This window comes from Pelodiscus sinensis, chromosome 23 (assembly GCF_049634645.1).
Source record: "Pelodiscus sinensis isolate JC-2024 chromosome 23, ASM4963464v1, whole genome shotgun sequence".
Lineage (NCBI taxonomy): Eukaryota > Metazoa > Chordata > Testudines > Trionychidae > Pelodiscus > Pelodiscus sinensis.
Genome location: NC_134733.1, coordinates 9,851,170 through 9,870,197, shown reverse-complemented (window position 1 = coordinate 9,870,197; position 19,028 = coordinate 9,851,170). Strand labels below are relative to the sequence as shown.

Sequence of the window (19,028 nt, the reverse complement as noted above, 5' to 3'; positions counted from 1 at the left end):
ACAACGTAACTTAAAGAAACGTTTCTGAGGAAATCAATCCTATTATCCTCCGTTTGACATATCCAATGGCACTAATCCATCCCCTAATCAAATCCCTCCCCCCACTTTGTTCCCCACACGACCTATAGAAAGTATACAGGTTGAACCTCTCTAGTCCGGTACCCTCGGGACCTGTCTGGTTCCGAACCAGAGAATTTGCTGGACCACGAGAGGTCAATATTGTCTAGAAGCATTACCAGCACTTCCACTGCTTGCTGTTGCTCTTCGAAGACACTTAGGGGTAACTTAGAGCTAAATAACAGCACAGAATACTGAGAGCCAGGACTGGTGGCTGTAAATAAACTTTACGGGACCGTAGGAAACTTGGCCACACCTGTGAAAAGTGGACATCCAGGTAATTAAAATCATTCTGGACAACGGATGTTTCCAGACCAGAGAGTTCTGGACTAGAGAGGTTCAACCTGTATTTACCTTAGCTGGCATGCAAACCCACTACCCTTTCCTCATTCACTTAAAATATTTCTACAGAGCTACTTCTTCCATAATGTTTACAAGAAACTAGATGACTATGCATCTACTTATCTGTTATATGAATGAACAAATAAAGTAAGTATGAAACATACCATCATTTTGATAAATGATTAAAGAAATCACTCAGATTAGTTTTCACAGATGCATTTTACATATATTTTAAAAACCATTTTTTTCTGATTTTCCCACCCTATTCCATCCCCCCCCCCCACCCCTTTAGCTGTCGTACTGCTGAAGAGAGGAGTTAAGTTTATTTGGTCATCTTGGGCCACTGCAACAATCTGCTTTATCCATCTTGCAGGGCTGTTCGGCTTAGCAATACCTGCATTTGCATATGCTTCAAGCTCTTCCCCTAACTCCTAGCTATGTGACCAGGGCAAAGAACAAAGTTGAGCCTTGTCTTACTGTCATTTGCTATGTCTGCATCAACAGGACGGCAACCTCAGAAGCATTGCTCAGATAAATTATTCTTTATTGCCTTTATAGGCATTTAGGATCGTTGGCTAAGTAAGTCTCTTTGGCTTAGGCTTTTGGGAAGAGAGGGAATTAGAAATCATTTATTTACACATACACTCAGTTTGCCTGGCTAGACACAGATCTGTTATGTCCTATGGGATTGACTGAATCTTGTAGAGTCTTGTAACTGAGTTATTTCACTGCTAGTCCCCCCATGTGGCCAGACGGGGGGGTTGCAGCTGTTGTGCCATAGCGCCCCCTGTCAATTAGCAAGGTGCTTTCTCTATCAGGAAGTCAGCCCTCCAGCTAGGTTACCATCTTAAAGTCCACCCCCTTCAGGGGTCCTAGTCATTCAAACTGTCTAACACAGGGCTACTCAACTTTGGAAGCCCCGGGGGCCACAATGACACTCACAGCACATGTCAAGAGCCACAACTTAAGTGTGGTTGCATGTACATGCAAATATATATGCAAATAATGCAAATAGCTTCTTTCACACTGCCGGGCATGAATACAAAGATTCATTTAAGTCAGTTCTGCTGATATTAATAAAATGCAGTATTTACCCAATTTCCACCCCATGACAACACTCTTAATGAGCAATGACAGTCCAGGAATTTAACTACTATAATGCATATAAACAAAAGACCATTATATTGACTCCTTTTTTTTTTTGGCTCCCATCCATGGGCTGTGTTGAGTAGCCCAGGTCTAACACAAAGAACCACTCTTCCTCAAGTTGTGGGCTCTTCCTCAGCCATCTTTAGTTCAGCCAGTAGCCCTGGGCCTAGTAATCCTTGCAAGGGGTTTATTCCCCTCCCTCCCCACACACACTTCCCGGTGGATGGTAGGGGTACCCAATTCTACTCTCCACTCTGGGCACTGGCCCCAAGATAGAACAGCAAAGTCTGCTCCTTTGCCTGTGCCATGGATTCTAGAACGTGGGTTCTGGTGGGTGCTGCCGCACCCCCGGGTTTGAAGTGGTTTCCATCATATACAGGGGTTATAGTTCAGCACCACTAAGTTGTGCTGCAGCTTTCCAGGGCCACTCCCTACCCAGCCTCTCAAGTTCTCCACTGGGTCCCCCTGAGGCCTCTCCACCTGGACAGCTTTCCTTCTTCCTTGTGCTTGGCTCTTCCTTCTCCCCACCCCTATACCCCCAATCTGGGTTGTATTATCTCTTATGCCTTGCTCTAGTTTCTACTCAAGCTGCAGGGAGAAGCACTCTGCTGAAGCTCCCAGTTCTCCCTGTGTGAGTGCAAAACTGCATCACCGATACCCTCACAATGAGAAGTATGTAGGATGTAGCACATAGGCCTGGGTCTGGGCCTGGGCATAAGGGGGAATTTCACCTCCCTGTTCAGCGCTGGGGTATTGCAACTCCCCCGGAAATCAACCAGAGTTTTACGTCTTGTCCCTTGGTGGCAGAGTTCTTAAACTCTGCAGCTCTAACGTTCAGCTGCCTGTTCAAAGCTTCTATACTCTGCAGTTCCACTCCTGCAGAGCTGTAAGAGCTGAGACTTGGGCTAAGTCGACCCGGGCACTACACACACACACACACACACACACACCCCCCCTTCTTGAGCACAGCAATTTACAGTGCTGTAAAGCACCCACATGGTGCAGGCGACAGTGCTGGCAGCTGTGCTCCTAGGGCATGTCTAGACTACATGCCCTAGACATACCCCCTAGTGCTGTTAGCTACTCCCCTGGTGGAGGTGGTTCACACAGAGCGCTGGGAGAGCGCTCTCCCAGCACTCATGTTGTGGCCTCACTTTCAGGTTTAATGTGTTTTAAAACAAAGGCGAGAACTCCGGATTCACCCTCATTACTGTGCAAGAGGCAGTGGCTTTGTAATACCTGCGGGGGCTTGAAACAGACGGAAGAGGAGCTCTGGGGGTAGCTTGAAAGCTTGTCTCTTTCACCAAGCAAAGTTGGCCTGATATCAGATATTGCCTCACCCACCTTGTCTCTCTCAAGGAAAGAAAAAAAAAATTCAGAGGAAGTGCCCTTGACATCAGCAAGGCTAATCCCTTGGAATCTAAAACATCTGAGCATTTCCATGGCCAACACAAAGCTCTGGAACAGGAGCAAAATTTAAAATTCAGCAGTCTGAAGTCTCCCCCTTCCCCTGAAGACACAGAGTTTAAACCTATTTCTGGAATTATTTCCACCTTTTTCAGCATCCATCAGCGTGTCTGACAAAGCGCCAGCACATTAAGCAATATTTCACCCGATGCTTACTCCGTTTGCCGCCTGTCATGCTGCTTTTCCCTTCGCGGCTTTGCTTACTCCAGCACTAGCTTTGCAAATGCCCTGACAATACCCAAATGTTCCACTTTCCTGGCTTCTTCCTGTACGTCCCATCCCCCTACCTCCCCAGCCAGTGATTTGTGTGTTTTAGATCCCAGGTTGCTACACGGAGAAAATGCAATAGGGCATAATCTATGCTATAGCCTGTTTTTCTGGGGCTCTCTATTTACATGTTCCACGCCAATGGGCTTTTTATGATGTTCTACTGGTTTCTTGTTAGCCTGGGTGGGGATGGGGGGGGGAAGAATGTTAATTAACCACGTGACTCACGCAGGTCTGGGAAGAAGTCAATGGCCGACAGTAATAAGGTCATGCTGTATCTCTTCCCTGTACTCTGTGTTGGTGTCTGGGGATGAGGCAATGATGGAGGAAAGAGCATTTTTCACTACTCGTGACGCACTCCTCTACTGAGCTGTTGCTTAGGAGCCTAATTGCTATTTCTTGATGGCCCTAAGACTGGGTCAGCTCCTGTCATCCTGTTCCTGGGCAAATGGGAAGTATTGGCCTGACATCTCTTGGGCATATTTTCTCTCAGATACTCATTAGTGTTGCCACACTCAAGTGTTCGGAAACTTGACAAACTCTGAAATGTGCTTAAACAATGTGATTTTAAAAAGGCAGGATGGGTTATTTTTATTTACTTGTTGGTTTTTGAACCTTTAAGCTACATCCAGGTTATGTTTCCTGGCTTTTCTTCACCATCACAAAGGCCAGAAACTTTATTTTTAACCCCAAAATGAAAGCTGATATTTTTAACATAATTACATAACTCCAGGAACTGGTGCTTTAAAACAGTGTTTCTCAACCTTTTTTTTTTTTAATAAAGTCTCTCTAAAAAAAATTATAAGTACCCCCCAGCATCTACAGTTTTCAGACACAAGTTTTTTTCTACCATTGAAATACATTTGTTTAAACGACTTAATCATAGCCAGACGGGCGATGAAATTTTAGGGTGTAAAAAGTACAAAAATAATAAAGTGCTGTAAAATGTAAAACAGTAATTCAGTTTTCTCCAAATTTCAGTTGTGTTGACGTACACTCCCACCCCCGAGACTTCTCTCAAGTACCCCTAAGGGTACTTGTACCACTGGTTGAGAAACACCACTTTAAAAAAAACACATTCAAATATTGTGAGATTTGGTAATGCTGGATCATATATGAATCAGATCACCCATTTGCCCCCCGAAAAGCATTAATGATTGCCTACAGCGGTCGCTAATGAAGAGTCCGCATTCATCCCTACAGTTCAAGTATGATGTTCTGGGATACTGCAATTGAATGGCAAGCAATTGCGGGATCTCAGCTAGCACCATGTAGTGGACATTACCATATCGGCTGCAGTCGATCTATTTCACAAGCACACGCAAAGCAGTTTTAAAAGCTTTGAGAGTGGCAGTTCATGCCTGCCTGGAATTAAATAATGCACTCGATTACAAAGTTAATAAAAGTGACAGGCTTTTATTAATCTTAGCTTCTTGCCATAGTGCTCCAAGCCAAGAGGCAGCAGTTTTGACAAAGTTATCATGGCTTCACACCCGAGACGAGCTGAGTGCTGAAAGAAAAGAAGAGGAAGAAAAAAAAAAAAAGCCAGCAAACATAAAACTTCAGACAACAGCATCAGCAGGGTTTATATAGCATAGGAATGCCAGGAATTCCAGATCCAGGAAAGGATTGACTATTCCCTTCCTTCCCTCCGTTCTGATATGGCGCTAACTGGTGCAAAGCTGGTACCACAGGGCAAGGTGTGATGTTAGCCACCCCAAGCACTGTATTTCTGTGCTAGCGACCGATAACGCCTGCGTGGTTGCTGGCAATGGGACTATGACACACCATTGGTACTGTATACTAGGAGAGTCCTGCCAGCTGCTCTGCAGAATATCATAACGGCGAAGAAACATGAGACGAAAAGGAGCCAAAGTGTGTGTGCGGGGCCTAAAAGGAAGCCATTGATTACTCACACACACAGCTTGTCATAGCTGCATTTGCTTTATGTCGCTGCTAAAAATGTCTGACGTTAACCATTGCTCTTCCTGTTATGACACTGCTGGCTTCAAACCAGCCATGTGAGCAGTGTGCAATTGCACCAGAGGCCAACGACTCCTTTGGAAATATTCCCCGGCACCCATCGAAGCCCTGGATAAAATACCAACATAGCATTTTTCACAAGCTTTCTCCCCCTCCCTCCCCCGCAAGCGCTGCCATATGGCAAGAAAACAGGCACCCATGGGTGACTAGACACTTGCAATTCCTGCCTTTGGGCATGGGGTTAGACTAGGGGTTTGTTGTTAACAAAATGTATGCTGACATCCAAAAGTTGACACAATGAAAATCGCCAGGGTGTGTGTGTGTGTGACGGTGTGTTGGGGTTCCCCCCGATCCTGCACCCCGCAGCAGAAAGAACAGACTCCGCCAGCCAGTAGAATAGAGGCTCAATACCTCAGCACCCAGCTTAGTCTGTTCCCTTCGTGTTTTCTAGCCAGCAACTGCCTCGCTCCCAGATCCGGCCCCCCAGCCAGGTGTTCGTCTCCGCCTCCCTTCCTTTGTCTCTCCCTGGAAAGAGCAGTGTTATCTGCTCATGCCGGGACTAGGTGTCTGGGCCAATACACATGTGGGTGAGTCAGTGGGAATCACAGCACAGGGGAACCCCTGGTTACAGAGCAGACAGCACCGCCACCTCAGGGGGGGGGGGGTCACACTGTCTCCTTCTGTCCATGTGGGGGGCACCATCATGGACAGTGTGAGCATTGCATTGCGGGTATGTATCCCACAGTGCCATAATGTGGGAAGGCAGAACTGATCCCTACACATTTTAGGATTCCCCTCCTCAGCTTCTGGGAGACATTGTGAGTAGCTCTGTGAGCTCTCTAGGCAGAGAAATGTCAAAGCAGCACAGCAGCCTGCCCCACTCCCTGCATCAGCAATCTGCCTGCCCCCATATTCCCTAGTGCAGGACAGGATAGTGATTTGCTGTTTGCTCCCCCAAGGGAGCCTCTCACTCAGCTATCAGATACTTCCAAGAACTTTGAAAGGGAAGGGGCACATGCCTGCAGGGCAGCAGAGATCAAAACACTGAGCACAGCCACCAGGGTGGGCATTGTGGGACACTGGCAGACGCCAGTTCTGTGACAAAACAAAAAGCAAAGTCTACACTGTCTTTGTGTCAACAATAAAGGGGGGGGAGGAGGGAAAAAAAGACTCTTTTAGGGGGTAAAAGTTTTTTGTTGCGGAAACCGGGCATTTTTCCCAACAAAAGTTTCAATGCAGTGTGTATGCTCACTGTTGTATGCTCAGCGTATACTCCGTGCATCTCACTGTTTTGTTCCCAAAAAGCAGTTTTTGGCAACAAAACCTGATAGTGTAGACAAGCCCTCGATGACCCTTTCGGTCCCTTCTAACCCTGCAGTTCTAGGATTCTGATAACGAGATACTTGGGGTTGGGGAATGGAGCTTAAAAATCTCAAGGGCACTAATTATCGCACTAATAGTTGGATGTTGGAGACCACATTGCAGAATCATAAGCAGTAAAAGATAACCTCGGCATGGCTCAAATGCGTTGTTGCGCTCACCCCACGGTGCGCCACTTGCAGGATCTTATTCATCTAACTTTCTGGTTGCAGAGCAGTTTCCAGATGCCATTTGAAAGTGACAGAGTTGGAAAAACAAACACACACTCAAGCCTGTTTATTTTCATAGAATCACGGAGCTGGAAGAGACCTCACGAGGTCATTAAGTCCAGCCCCCTGCCCAAGGCAGGACCAATCCCAATGTTTTGAAGAAAACAGAATGTGTGATGGAAACTGGATCACATGCAAGACCAACAGTATCTTTGGATGGCATCGTGGGGGAGGGAATGTTTACTCCTGGCTGGCAAAGGGGCTGTGGAAACAACGAATGCAAAAGGATTCAAGAATGGAAGCAGTCTGAGGCGGTCATATCTATGAATTATATCTCCGTGCAAGACTACGTGCACTGGGGCTTGAATTGACACCTGTTAGGCATTACCCCAAGACCAACACTTCAATACATAAATAATAAGGGAAAGATAATTTATCTGAAATTGAAAACTGCCCCTCACGTAAAAAAATGAAGCCATCCAAGCCGAAAAGGAAAGGCAGGCTGGCCCAAGGGTTAGGAACTATAGCTTGGTACTGGAAAGACCAAGTTTCAATTTAGGACTCTGCCACAGACTTCATATATGTCCATGGGCAAGTTACGTAATCTCTCAGTTCGTCAGTTCTCCATCAGTAAAATGCAGATAACAGCAGTCCCTACTTCACAAAGGCATTGTGAGGATGAATATATTCAAGTCTGTGGGGTGCTCAGACGGCACAGAAATGGAGGCCGTATATGTACCTTAAATAAATGGAACCGCATGCATTATGCAGTCTCTCTCATCGTAAGCAGGCTTATTTTTCATTATCAGGTGAAGTGAAGCAGAATGTTCCCATCTTTGTATGAAAATATGTTGCAAAACAAACCCAGAAGATGTAGAATATTTTAGTGCTGCATTTCCTGGGACTCTGAAATGGCAAATTGCCATCAGCATGCATACGAGGCTGGCACCACAGAGAAACGGAATGGTTAGACACAGTTCTGATACAACCAAAGAAATGTGGTCTTCGTGGTGACAGCTATAACAGGGAGTCAGCCCTCAAAGAGGCCCAAATGCAGCCAGAGTGAATTGATTCTTTACCTGGTTGAAGACTGGTGTCAAAGTTGGTTGAGGAATTTGCTCAATTGTTCTGCTGCATCAATTTTTTTTCAGAGCTCTCCGGGAGGGCTTCAAGAACTACAGTTACAGGGCACTTTGGAAAATCTTTTCAGTTTTAAAAAGGCCTGTTACTTTTGTGAAGGTTGTAACTCTCATTTACATTACACATTTGGGTTCCAATCCTGCACCTGGATCTCCCATTGCCGTCTCCTGCACTCAGGGGAGCCCTACTGACTTCCACAAGCCTCTGGACTCATCTGCCAGCATGGATTTAGTTATTTTGTTGGAGTTGCCATGGCAGCTAGAGGCTCCAACCAAGATCCAGGCCCTGTTATGACTAAACAGGACAGAAAAAAACCATGCAAGATGGAAGTATGGAAGGAGTAAGTGATTTGTCCCAAGTCACACAGAAAATCTGTGGCAGGCAGAGGAATTTAGCCAAGTATCTTCTGAGTTCTGGTCCAGTTCCTTTACCAAGCTCCAGCGAGGAAGATTGGTTTCATGGTTATCTGGAAACTAGTCCAGTTCCTTCCAGAACCAAAGAGAAATGGCTTGCTGGGTTCAAAAGCTGTAACTGTTTCCTTTTTTCAATAATGAGAAAGAGCAGCTTGTATAAAAGCACCTTTTGGTATTGTGAACTTTAGTTCCTGAAAACCCACAAAGTCCATGGCAGACGGTATGTCTTGGCAGTACAAGCTGAACCTCTCTAGCCCAGCACCTTTGGGACCTGACCATTACCAAAGCAGAGAATTTACCAAACCACGGGAGGTTAATATTGTCTAGCGGCATGACCAACACTGCCACTGCTTACTGGGCTCTTAGGAGACATTTAGGGGAAAATTAGAGCTAAACAACAGCATAGAACATTGACAGCCAGGCCTGGTGACTGTAAACTAACTTTATGGGACCGTGGGAAACTTGGCCAGACCCACAAAAAGTAGACATCTGGCAAACTAAAATCATGCCAGGCCACAGATGTTGCTGGATCAGAAAGTGCTGGACTAGAGAGGTTCAACCTTTACCCCATCTAGGTCCCTGACTGGGGAAAAATAAAAAACTATGAAGAATGCATTGCATTTTATTCAGTTCCTGGGTAAGTGCCAGTGCAGTGATATGATCTATGAAGAGTAGGGTGGATGCAGACATTTTAATCACTCATACTGAGAGCAGGTTGCTGCTGAATGGTACTGTTGATCTTCCTGACAATTTACCCCTGTAAATTCAGGCTCTGGAGCTGATGTTCGTGTTACCCCTTGATGTAACTCCAGTAGAACTCCAGAATAGAGGCAGCCCACTATTTACACAGATGCAAACCCCTTAATCATTGATTTCTAAGCCAAGGAACAGTGAGCCAGACCAGCCCCGAACCATTTATCCGAAGCACTCCCCCTCCTATGCCTATAGTCATAGTTCATAAATGCCTACTGCCGGCTTTCCTTTCTCCATCCTGTGCAACTGCTGATGGAGGCAGGATAGCGGCCTACGGTCTGATGTCATATGGTCATTCGGGTGTTCCTCTAACACTGGTCTGAATGTATTATGGATCCAGAACAATCATCAGTGCTCACAAGCCCCTATTCACGTGGCTTCCACTTACAAGTCCCTCTCTGCAATGCTTAATTTGTCCCAGGTCTTGCCTCTGGCACCTCCAGCCTTGGTAGTTCACAGCCCTGGCATCTCTAGGCTTGACACTGAGACCTTTGAACCATTATGAAAGTAAAACCATTGCTTGAGCCCCTGCACTTCTTTCATTCCCAATCAAGCACTGCCTCCCTGTGTTCTTCCCTCCCTGCTTCCTCTGCTTGTCTGGCCCTGCGGACAACCTGGCCCTCTGGGCCTGCGGACAACCTGGCCGTCTGGGCCAAGAGCAGTCTCCTCTGGTTTTTTGAAAAAGGCTTCTTGTATCTCCCTTTCCCCCTCCCCCCCACTGACTCTCCATCTCTTTTCAATCCCAGAGGAAATATACATCTTTCCTCCTCCCTAATACCTGTTAATCCTGCTCTCCACTCCTTTTGGTCTCTCTGCAGTCATGTTATTTAACTTCATAAAGTATTTGGGGATGCTATAAAGGATGCTATTGTTGTAGGGTGACTTAATGCTGCTAGAAATTAATTCCACTTATACACTCCATTGGAGAGACGCCAATGTTCTCTCTATTTTTTTCCACCTATGTGCAGAATAAATGTTGTTACGTGCACCATCTGTAGAAACACATGCTGCTGGCTGTGGGCGCTGTAGATGCTTTGCTGATCAGCTGGACAGTATTAGAATCTCTGCTGGGTGGCTGCCCAAGTGCTCAGCTTACAGGGAACACTGGCAATCTCTGTCTGTCTCTCTCTCTCGCTCACCTAGCCAATGGGATTCTGATCTTGATTGGACATTACAATGTACAAATAATAAATAATATTCATCTATAGCTTTCAGAGGGGAAAAATCTTTGTTCTTGGATTATTTAGAGAAGTGTAGTAAAACATTCCTTCAAATGGGCACTTGCATTGATGCCCCACACATGCTGTACACTAGTGCGGAGCTATTATCTCGTGGATGGAACGAGAACTGCTCAACTATATGTCTTAGGACTTCTACAGATATTAGAAAATCTTTTATCCATAGGGCAGGTGGCTATATTTCTCCTGCAGGAGAACCAGAGTTTCAAACATGCTGTCCCCATGACGTTTCACGGGACAATGATACGACACAGTGAAGTTGTCAGATGGTCACGAAATTGCTGCCCTACAAACATCTTGTATTAAATGTATATTTAAAACTCACTTCCATACACAGTGTCCCATGTTGCTACACGCAATTAAATAATTAGCATAGATTACTTTTCAAAAAGATCAGTGCAAAGAGCAACATTTATAATTGACAGTAATTGTTGCAAGCTTTACAGTTCATTAATTACAGTAAGAGCACTTGAAATGGATTTGACATAGCCATGCTGAAATCCCGGCTGTCACAGATGCAGGAAGAGGCGATGAAGAGATGCCAAAACATAAATTTTGTGGTCTAAATCATCAATAGTACTTAGTGATTTGAGGTCTAACTTGGGGCACCTTTAAAGTGACTTAACTCTCAGAAAGCTGAGTACCCGAACTCTGAGAATCAGGCATAGAAAGGCATCTCAATTTGGACATCCAAAATCACTAATTATTTTTGAAAATTAAAAGCCTCTCTCTCTTCCTTACTCTCCTCCTTTGCTTATCAATGAACCAGGAGAAGGACTGATGAAATATACCCTATAGAAGGGGGAACTCCTCATTTTTTCTGAAGCAAAACTCTCTCTCTAAGGGCAAGTCAACGCTATACATTTAGGAAATAAGAAAACCAACAATGGCACCAATGCTCTCTAAGGGTATGTCTACACTGCTTAACTCGAAATAAGCTACACAAATTGAGCTACGTCAATTGCGTAGCTTATTTCAAAATAGGGAGCGTCTACACAGCACTTATTTCGAAACAGAGCTTTCTTCCTCTGCCTTCCCTTCTTCCTCATAACGGGGATTACAGGAGTCCTCCAGCTTGATAGTTCTTTGACACTATTTCAAAATAACTGCCTGCTGTGTAGACACGGACTAAGTTATTTCAGAATAGTGCTAGTTATTTTGAAATAGGGTTGTAGTGTAGACATACCCTGATGGGCTTAATAACTAGGCACTCATGAAAACAGTAGCTATGAAACTCTCCCGCTGACGTAGCGCTACCTACATGGGAGGTAGTGGTGAATACACTTAGTATAACTACATTGTTCAGGGGTGTGGATTTTTCACACCTCCAAATGATGTAGTTATAGGGGAGACCAGGCCCGCTGATGGGGGTGGCAAAGAGGGCAACTGCCCTGGGGCCTGGTGATTCAATGGGGCCCGAGGCTCCATACGCTGCTGCTGCTAACGCAGCAGTGGTAGCATCCAGGCCCTTTAAACCACTGCCAGAGCCACAGTGCAGAATCCCGGACAGCCCTGAGGGGTGGAAGGTACAGTCTGGGTGGCGCTGAGAGCTGGCTGCCCTTGCCCTGCCCACCCTGTGCCTGAGGCCCCTTTTAGGAGCACCGAGTCGGCCCTCCACCAGCCTTGCTCAGGGACTTAGCAAGTCTGTCAGCTTGCTCAGACCATACCTCAGTACTGGAGTATATCAATTCAATTGAGTAGAGGTGCAAAGGGAGAGTGTATGGCCTGAAACCAAGAACTAGCAGCCAGAGAGAGCCACACAGACAAATGTATCCAAGCGTTTGGATTTTAGATTGCAAAACACTATGGCAGCAGAATAAAGAGAATGTAATTTTGGGCTGCATACACCGAGACTTTGCAGCATGGACACTACTTAATACAGGTTTGATAAGATCTAACTTGGTCTGTGTTTGGTTCTGGGTGATTTATCAGAAAGAAACTGACAAAAATAAGAAAAGGGGTAACTCTAATGACCAATGTTCTCTCAGAATTTGGAGGAAAGAATTTTTAAAATGATTGTTCTAGATCTGCAGTGAGTGTGAATCATTGTAACCCCATTGATTTCACCAGGTGAAAGTCTGGTTCATATGTATAACTTGGCTGAGCAGCAGCAACAAAAGGGGAACAGAAATGCCTACAAATAACTGAAGGGTGTAAACACTCCACAAACTAGAGGAATGGGATAGTTCATAGAGGCACAATTAGGAGCAATGATATTAACTTAATTTTAACTAGGTGTCAAGAAACATTTCTGCTGAATCTTTAACTCCCACCTCACATGTAAATCAAAGATACCAATGATCAGAGTACACAGCAGTATGAAAGATCTGGGATTTAGCTCAGTGTGATTCATGGATTCGGTCACCCTGGCCTAAATCATGGAATTACTCCTATCCCTGTTTGTGGGTAGTAAATTACTCTCAACAGATTAACACTGTCACGTTTTGATTCATTTAAATCCTAACCACAGAATCCAAATCTGATTTTAAGTTGGCCCCATTCCAGAATGGAACCTCAAGAACATCTAAAATTGAACTGCATTGATTTTCAAAACACATACAACCACTGGACACTGGGCCAAATACAAGCACCCCTAACCACTCATTTGGGTCCAGATTCAGGAAAGCACTTAACCAAAAGTATGTGCTTAAATTCCATCCATGTAAATGCAACAAACATACTGTTTTAAAGTTAAGCAGGTGCATAAGTGAATTTCACAAACTGAAGCTGTAACCAATGGAACCAATGGCCTGATTGCATACATTTACTCATGTGTGTAAGTATTTCAAGGATCAGGACGAAGGCAAGCAACTGAAGGAAACAGGGGTGCTGGAAGTAGGCATGCTGCTGCACCTCCAGCTTACAGTGATTTCCATCATATACCGGGTGTACAATTTGGTTCAAAAGCTCTCAGCACCCTCACTATACAAAGTGTTCCAGGGCCCTTTCAAGAAAATACACGAGGAAACCGATATCACATACAATTGCATACACTGTGAAGTGATTTGTAATCATCACTTCAAACCTACACCATCTCTCTCAATTTCCATGACTTCAGGCCAGATTTCTTTAGGACTGAATGGAGAGAGATACCTGAATTTTTCATAAGGTGCTTTTGTCTTCCCTTAGCCTGATGAAGAAGGGCCTGGGGGAAGGGAGGAAGATGCTTTGTAATGTAGGGGGCTCCTGGTTGATTTACAGTATTACTTTGAGCAAAGGAAAAAAAAAAAAAAAAAAAAAGGATTCAAACTCCATCTTCACAACTGCCAATGTCAGATTTTAGGTTTCACTCACTTAGAGCTATGTCTATATAGGGGAAACCGAAATACATTTTGTATTCTCTGTGAGTGGTAGGTGGCTAAGAGATCCACCTCCTTCCCTTAGCTGCAAAAGGAGCTGATGTTACAGAATTCTCAAAATCATTCAAAATTCTTTTGCTTTCCCATTATGTCTACAATTTAGGTACATCGTCTTACAGATTATACATGTCAGCGTAAACTCTGATTTCAGTTACACAGGGCCAATCCAGAGCCAGATGTGACAGTTATATCAGGGCTATTTCAAACTCGCTCCAACTGGGAGAAATTCTTATGGCACTTTAGGCCTTGTCTTCACTACAAAAAGAGTTCTTAAAACATGTTAACTAACCGAAGGTAAACTCTGCATGAAACAAAGGAATTTTGTAAGTTTCACGAGTGAGCTGGTCAATCTGCTAACTCATGTGACACCCAAAAACTTCCTTTTACCTTCAGTTAGTTAACTTTTAGCTATAATTTAGATACCAGTTTGCAATGTTAAGAATACATCTTTTGAATTTCATTTTTATAGTGATGACAAGGCTTTATTCTGGCTTCACACCCATGCAACTCCATCATCTTGAGTATTTCTGATTTATACTGGTGAATTGTGGTGCCTGGTGATTTGTTGTACTTCTGTGAAGTTACTTCAAGTTTACACCAGCATTAACCATGATTGACATCTGGCTCAGTTTCTCTGTCTCAAGCTGTTTGCTCCTGTCATTATTTCTGTAGAAGCTACTGTCAAAGCGCAGACCTTTTGTGATCTGAGGCTGGGATTTTCACAGCAGCCTAAGGAAGTTAGGCACCCAATTCCCAACTAATTTCCTCATTGTCTCAGCCTCCCTTGAAAAGCCCAATTTAAATATGCAAGCCTTTCTTAGAATGCAAAAAACAACAGTGCAGCTGACCTTCTCAGGATGTGATCTACCCAGGAAGAATCCAACACCTTTCCAAAGGCAGTGACTGGCAATTCAACACACACAATTGGTTACTTGAATGGAACATCAGGTGTACTCAAAATACACCAGTGGCAACAACTAGAACGAGGTCTTCATCTTGGGGGCAGAGCTTGGATTTGAGGCATTTACATTCAGCTGCAATAAGCTTCAACTGTAACGAGGTTTTGGCCGTCTGGGGCTGCTTCTGAGCCAAGAATTCCACAGGGGTTTCAACAGCTTCCACCCCACCATCAACCTTAGCCTGAACCAGTCCACACAAGAGATCCACTTCCTTGACACTACAATACAATTAAATGATGGCCACATTTCCACCACCTTATACTGGAAGCCTGCCAATCATTATACTTACCTACATGCTTCTAACTTCCATCCTAAACACATCATCACTTAACTGTTGCCAGCCAGGCACTAAGATACAACCGGATTTGCTCCAATCCCACAAAGACAAACATCTATCAGCAGGGCTTGACAAATGCACTCGCCCACGGCGAATAGATTTTATCAGCTGGCGAGTGCAGGGACGGACTGGCCTGGTGGGCAGTTGTGATGGGCTGGCCAAAGCCTGCACTACGGCCAGCATAGCCCCATCCGATCTGCCAGCCGGGCGGAGGAGTGGAGCGTCGCCGGGAGGAGGAAAGCACAGTAATTCTCAGTGCCGGGCTGCCTGTGTGCAGCTCCAGCGCAAGGAGGCGGGGCCAGAGGTGGGATGGCGGCAGATGCCAGGATGCTGGTATAACATGGCTCCGCTGATTTTAAAGGGCCGCAGCAGCTCGGCTCTGGCTGTGTGGCCCCGGGAGCTGGCTGCAGTGCAGCGAGGCCTCGCCCCGCCGGCTCCAGTCCTGCCATGGCCCCAACCCCCTCGCCGGTGAGAGACCGCTCCCAGCTGACCACCCAGCTCGCTGCACCCGCCCCGAACCGCTTTGTCTCCTCGCCACCTGATCCCCATGCTACCTCTGCTCCCCTGCTTCCCTGTCCCCCGAGCCCCCTGCTCTCCCTCTTCCCTGCGACTCTCTGGCTCTGTGCTGCCCTTGCACCTTGCTCCCCTCTGATCCCTGTCCCCAGCTCTGTGCTGCCTATTCCCTGCACTGCCCCGAGACCCCGATCTCTCTGCCCCTCCCGTTCCCTGCGTCCCATTCCCCGTGCCTCCACCACACCCCATACCCTGCATTCCTCTGGCTCTGTGCCTCCCATTCCCTGTGCCACCCCTGTACCCCCACCCCCCCACTGTTCCCTGCACCCCTCTGGCTCTGTGCTGTCCCTACACCGTTTCCCCTGTGGGTTGGGAGTGAGGGGTGCTTGTCCACAGGGAGGGGCTGGACAGGCCAGGGAAAAGGCTGCTATGACCCAGCAGGGAGTGAAAGGGGGAGTTCACTTGAAGTGCCTTTGCCTTTATGGAAAAAAAACAAATGAAAATGCCATTTGCTATTTATAGGGCTAAAATTCTGGGACAAAAATGAAAACAAAAAAAAACCCATTGCAAAATGCAAACGTGTAAAAGACAACAAAAAAAGGGGGGAGGGCGGCCAAAAATGTTTTGCTTGGGGCAGCAGAAAACCTAGAACTGGCCCTGGGAGAGGGGAACAGGCAGGGCTGGGCTGGACTGGAGGGAGGGGAGAGGAGGGGAAAAATATGGGGAAGGGGCTTGTGCGGAGGGGAGAGGAGGAGTTCAGGAGAAGAAGAAAGGGGAAGGCACCAAGGGACAGGGGTGCAGGAGAGACAAATGCCAGGGGGCCAAGTGCAGACAATGAGATACTGGGCAGGAGGGGAGGGGTCAGTGGGAGGGGGGAACAGGGTGATGCCGGGAGAGGAGAGAGTAAAGGCACTGGGGGCTAGAGAGGAGGGGGAGGCGCTGGGAGAAGGCTAGAAAGAAGGGGTGGTCATGAGGAAGGCAGGGATGGAGCAAGTCATGTGTGAGGACACAGGGACATAAGGGGAACGGGGGCAGAGGGTGGTGAGGGGGTGGGCATCAGGGAAAAAGAGAGCAAAGGGGGCAGGGGTAGTGAGGGAACGGGGAGGCACCAGGAGGGTGCAGGTGCCAGGGGATTCTGGGGATGAAGCAGAAGGGCAGACACCTGCAGGGGAGGGACCATCACCAGAGGAGAGAGGCAGGACAGGTGTGTACAGGGAGGTGTTAGGAGAGGGGATGAGGATCAGATCAGAGTAGGGCTACTGGAGGAATGGGCACAGGGGGGAGAGAAGGGCTGGTGGAGGGGGGCAGGTCTCAGGAAAGCTGAGGGCAGTGAGAAGGGCAGGAGTCAGGATGGCAGGGGAAGGTGAGGGGTTGGGGGGCAGCAGGCACCAGGGGAGCTGATGGAGCAAGGGGAGGAGACATGGCAGCAGAGGAAAAAGATAGAGGTTTATAAGATATTTATTAATAGCTTGGGCGATATTTATTAATAACATTAGTAATTACTGTTCTTATTAGGAATTTATGCTATTAAAAAAAAGCACTTTTGGGGGGGGGGCGAGTCCCCTTTTTGTCTGGCGAGTAGGGTTTTCCAGAATTTGTCAAGCCCTGTCTATCAGGCATTCTGAAAACTTAAATAGCCACCCGGAGAAGTAAAAATACAGATTGACAGAGCCAGATGAGTACTCAGGCATCAGCTTCTTCAATTTAGACCCAACGAACAAAACAACAGAACCCCACTGGTCATCACCTACAGGCCCCAACTTAAACCCCTCCAGTGCATCATTGACAATCTACAACCTATCCTGGAAAATGATCCCTCACTCTAACAGGCCTTGGGGGACAGGACAACCCTCGCCTATAGACAACCCCCCAACCTCAAATCCACCTCCGTCATAATCGTCCAGGAACCCACCCCTGCAATAAACCCCGCTGCCAATGTAACTGTCACTAGACGGATTTGTATCTGGAACCTCTGGAGCTGAATATAGGAGCCTCTACCCTCTGAGCTAAAACTCAGCTGCCTTCCAGCACATGCTGTAGAGGTCTCTTGATCTTAACTCTTGCTGTAGAATAGGTACCACTTGCATTGCTCAGTAACCACACTAGGGCTACGTCTACATTGGCAAGATTTCGCGCAAATACTTTTAACGCAAGAGTTTTTGCGTTAAAGTATTTGCGCAAGAGAATGTCTACGCTGGCATGTGCTTTTGCACAAGAGATGTGCTTTTGCGCAAAAGCATCCGTGCCAGTGTAGACGCTCTCTTGTGCAAGAAAGCTCCAATGGCCATTTTAGCCATCGGGCTTTCTTGCGCAAGAACTTCATGTTATCTGTCTACACTGGCCTCTTGCGCAAGAACAGTTGTGCAAAAGGGCTTATTTCTGAGTGGGAGCATCATCGTTCTTGTGCAAGAAGCCCTGATTTCACACATTAGAATGTCAGTGTTCTTGCGCAAGAACTCCTCGCCAGTGTAGACAAGCAGCAAGTTTTTGTGCAAAAGCAGTTGCTTTTGCACAAAATCATGCCAGTGTAGACACAGCATGGCCGTGTCTAGACTGCATCCCTTTTCTGTAAAAGGAATGCAAATTAAACACATCACAATTGCAAATGAAGCGGGGATTTAAATCCCCCCCGCTTCATTTGCATAAAAATGGCTGCCACTTTTATCCGGCTCGGAGCTTGCCAGAAAAAAGCGCCAGTCTAGACGTGGATCTTTCAGAAAATAAAGCCTTTTCCGAAAGATCCCTTATCCCTCCATTCATCTGAAGAAGTAGGTTGTGCCCATAAAAGCTCCTGATACCATCTACATTTTTGGTTAGTCTCTAAGGTGCTGCAGAACTATTCATTGTTTTTTAAGTTTTTGGAGTTAAAGACTAATACAGCTCCCTCTGTGAGCCAAGGACAGCCTTGAGTCAAAAGCCCCTGGGTGCAGCTCTGTCCCCAACCCCACTCTCAGGTCACGCCCCACCCCAGCGTTGACTCCTTGGCACCCATCCACACCTTCCCAGAGCTGTGGGGAGGACACGGACGGTGCAAGGGTGGGCATGACCCTCAATAGTTTGGGGACTGGTAGGGATGCTGGCCTCTTCTTAAGACTTACTCTTCGCTAGACCTTCCCCAGCTCCGTGCTTTGGTACCCACTCCTGCAGACCTAGACATGTGCCCATGCCAGAGCTCCTGACAACTCTTTCCCCTCTCCTCAGAGAGCTTTCAGACCTTGAATTTCCTTTGGATCCCCAGGCATTCAGCCCAGCCTAGCAAGGAGCACATCTTCCCTTTAGTCAGGCTGTAAGATCCTCAAAGTCAACAACTTCCCCCGTTGCCTTTCAAGTCTTCGAGGGGACGTGTCCTTATCTGGAGAGCCCTTCTGTTGCCTTCCTGCACAGTCTTCACTGAATTCAAGC

General features: G+C 46.5%; 1 protein-coding gene across 5 annotated transcripts in view; it reads right to left on the bottom strand.

Moving 5' to 3' along the window:
- Positions 1–19,028, bottom strand: part of KAZN (kazrin, periplakin interacting protein) — an 846,942-nt gene that overhangs the window by 249,608 nt on the left and 578,306 nt on the right. The gene's annotated exons all lie outside the window — the stretch shown is intronic.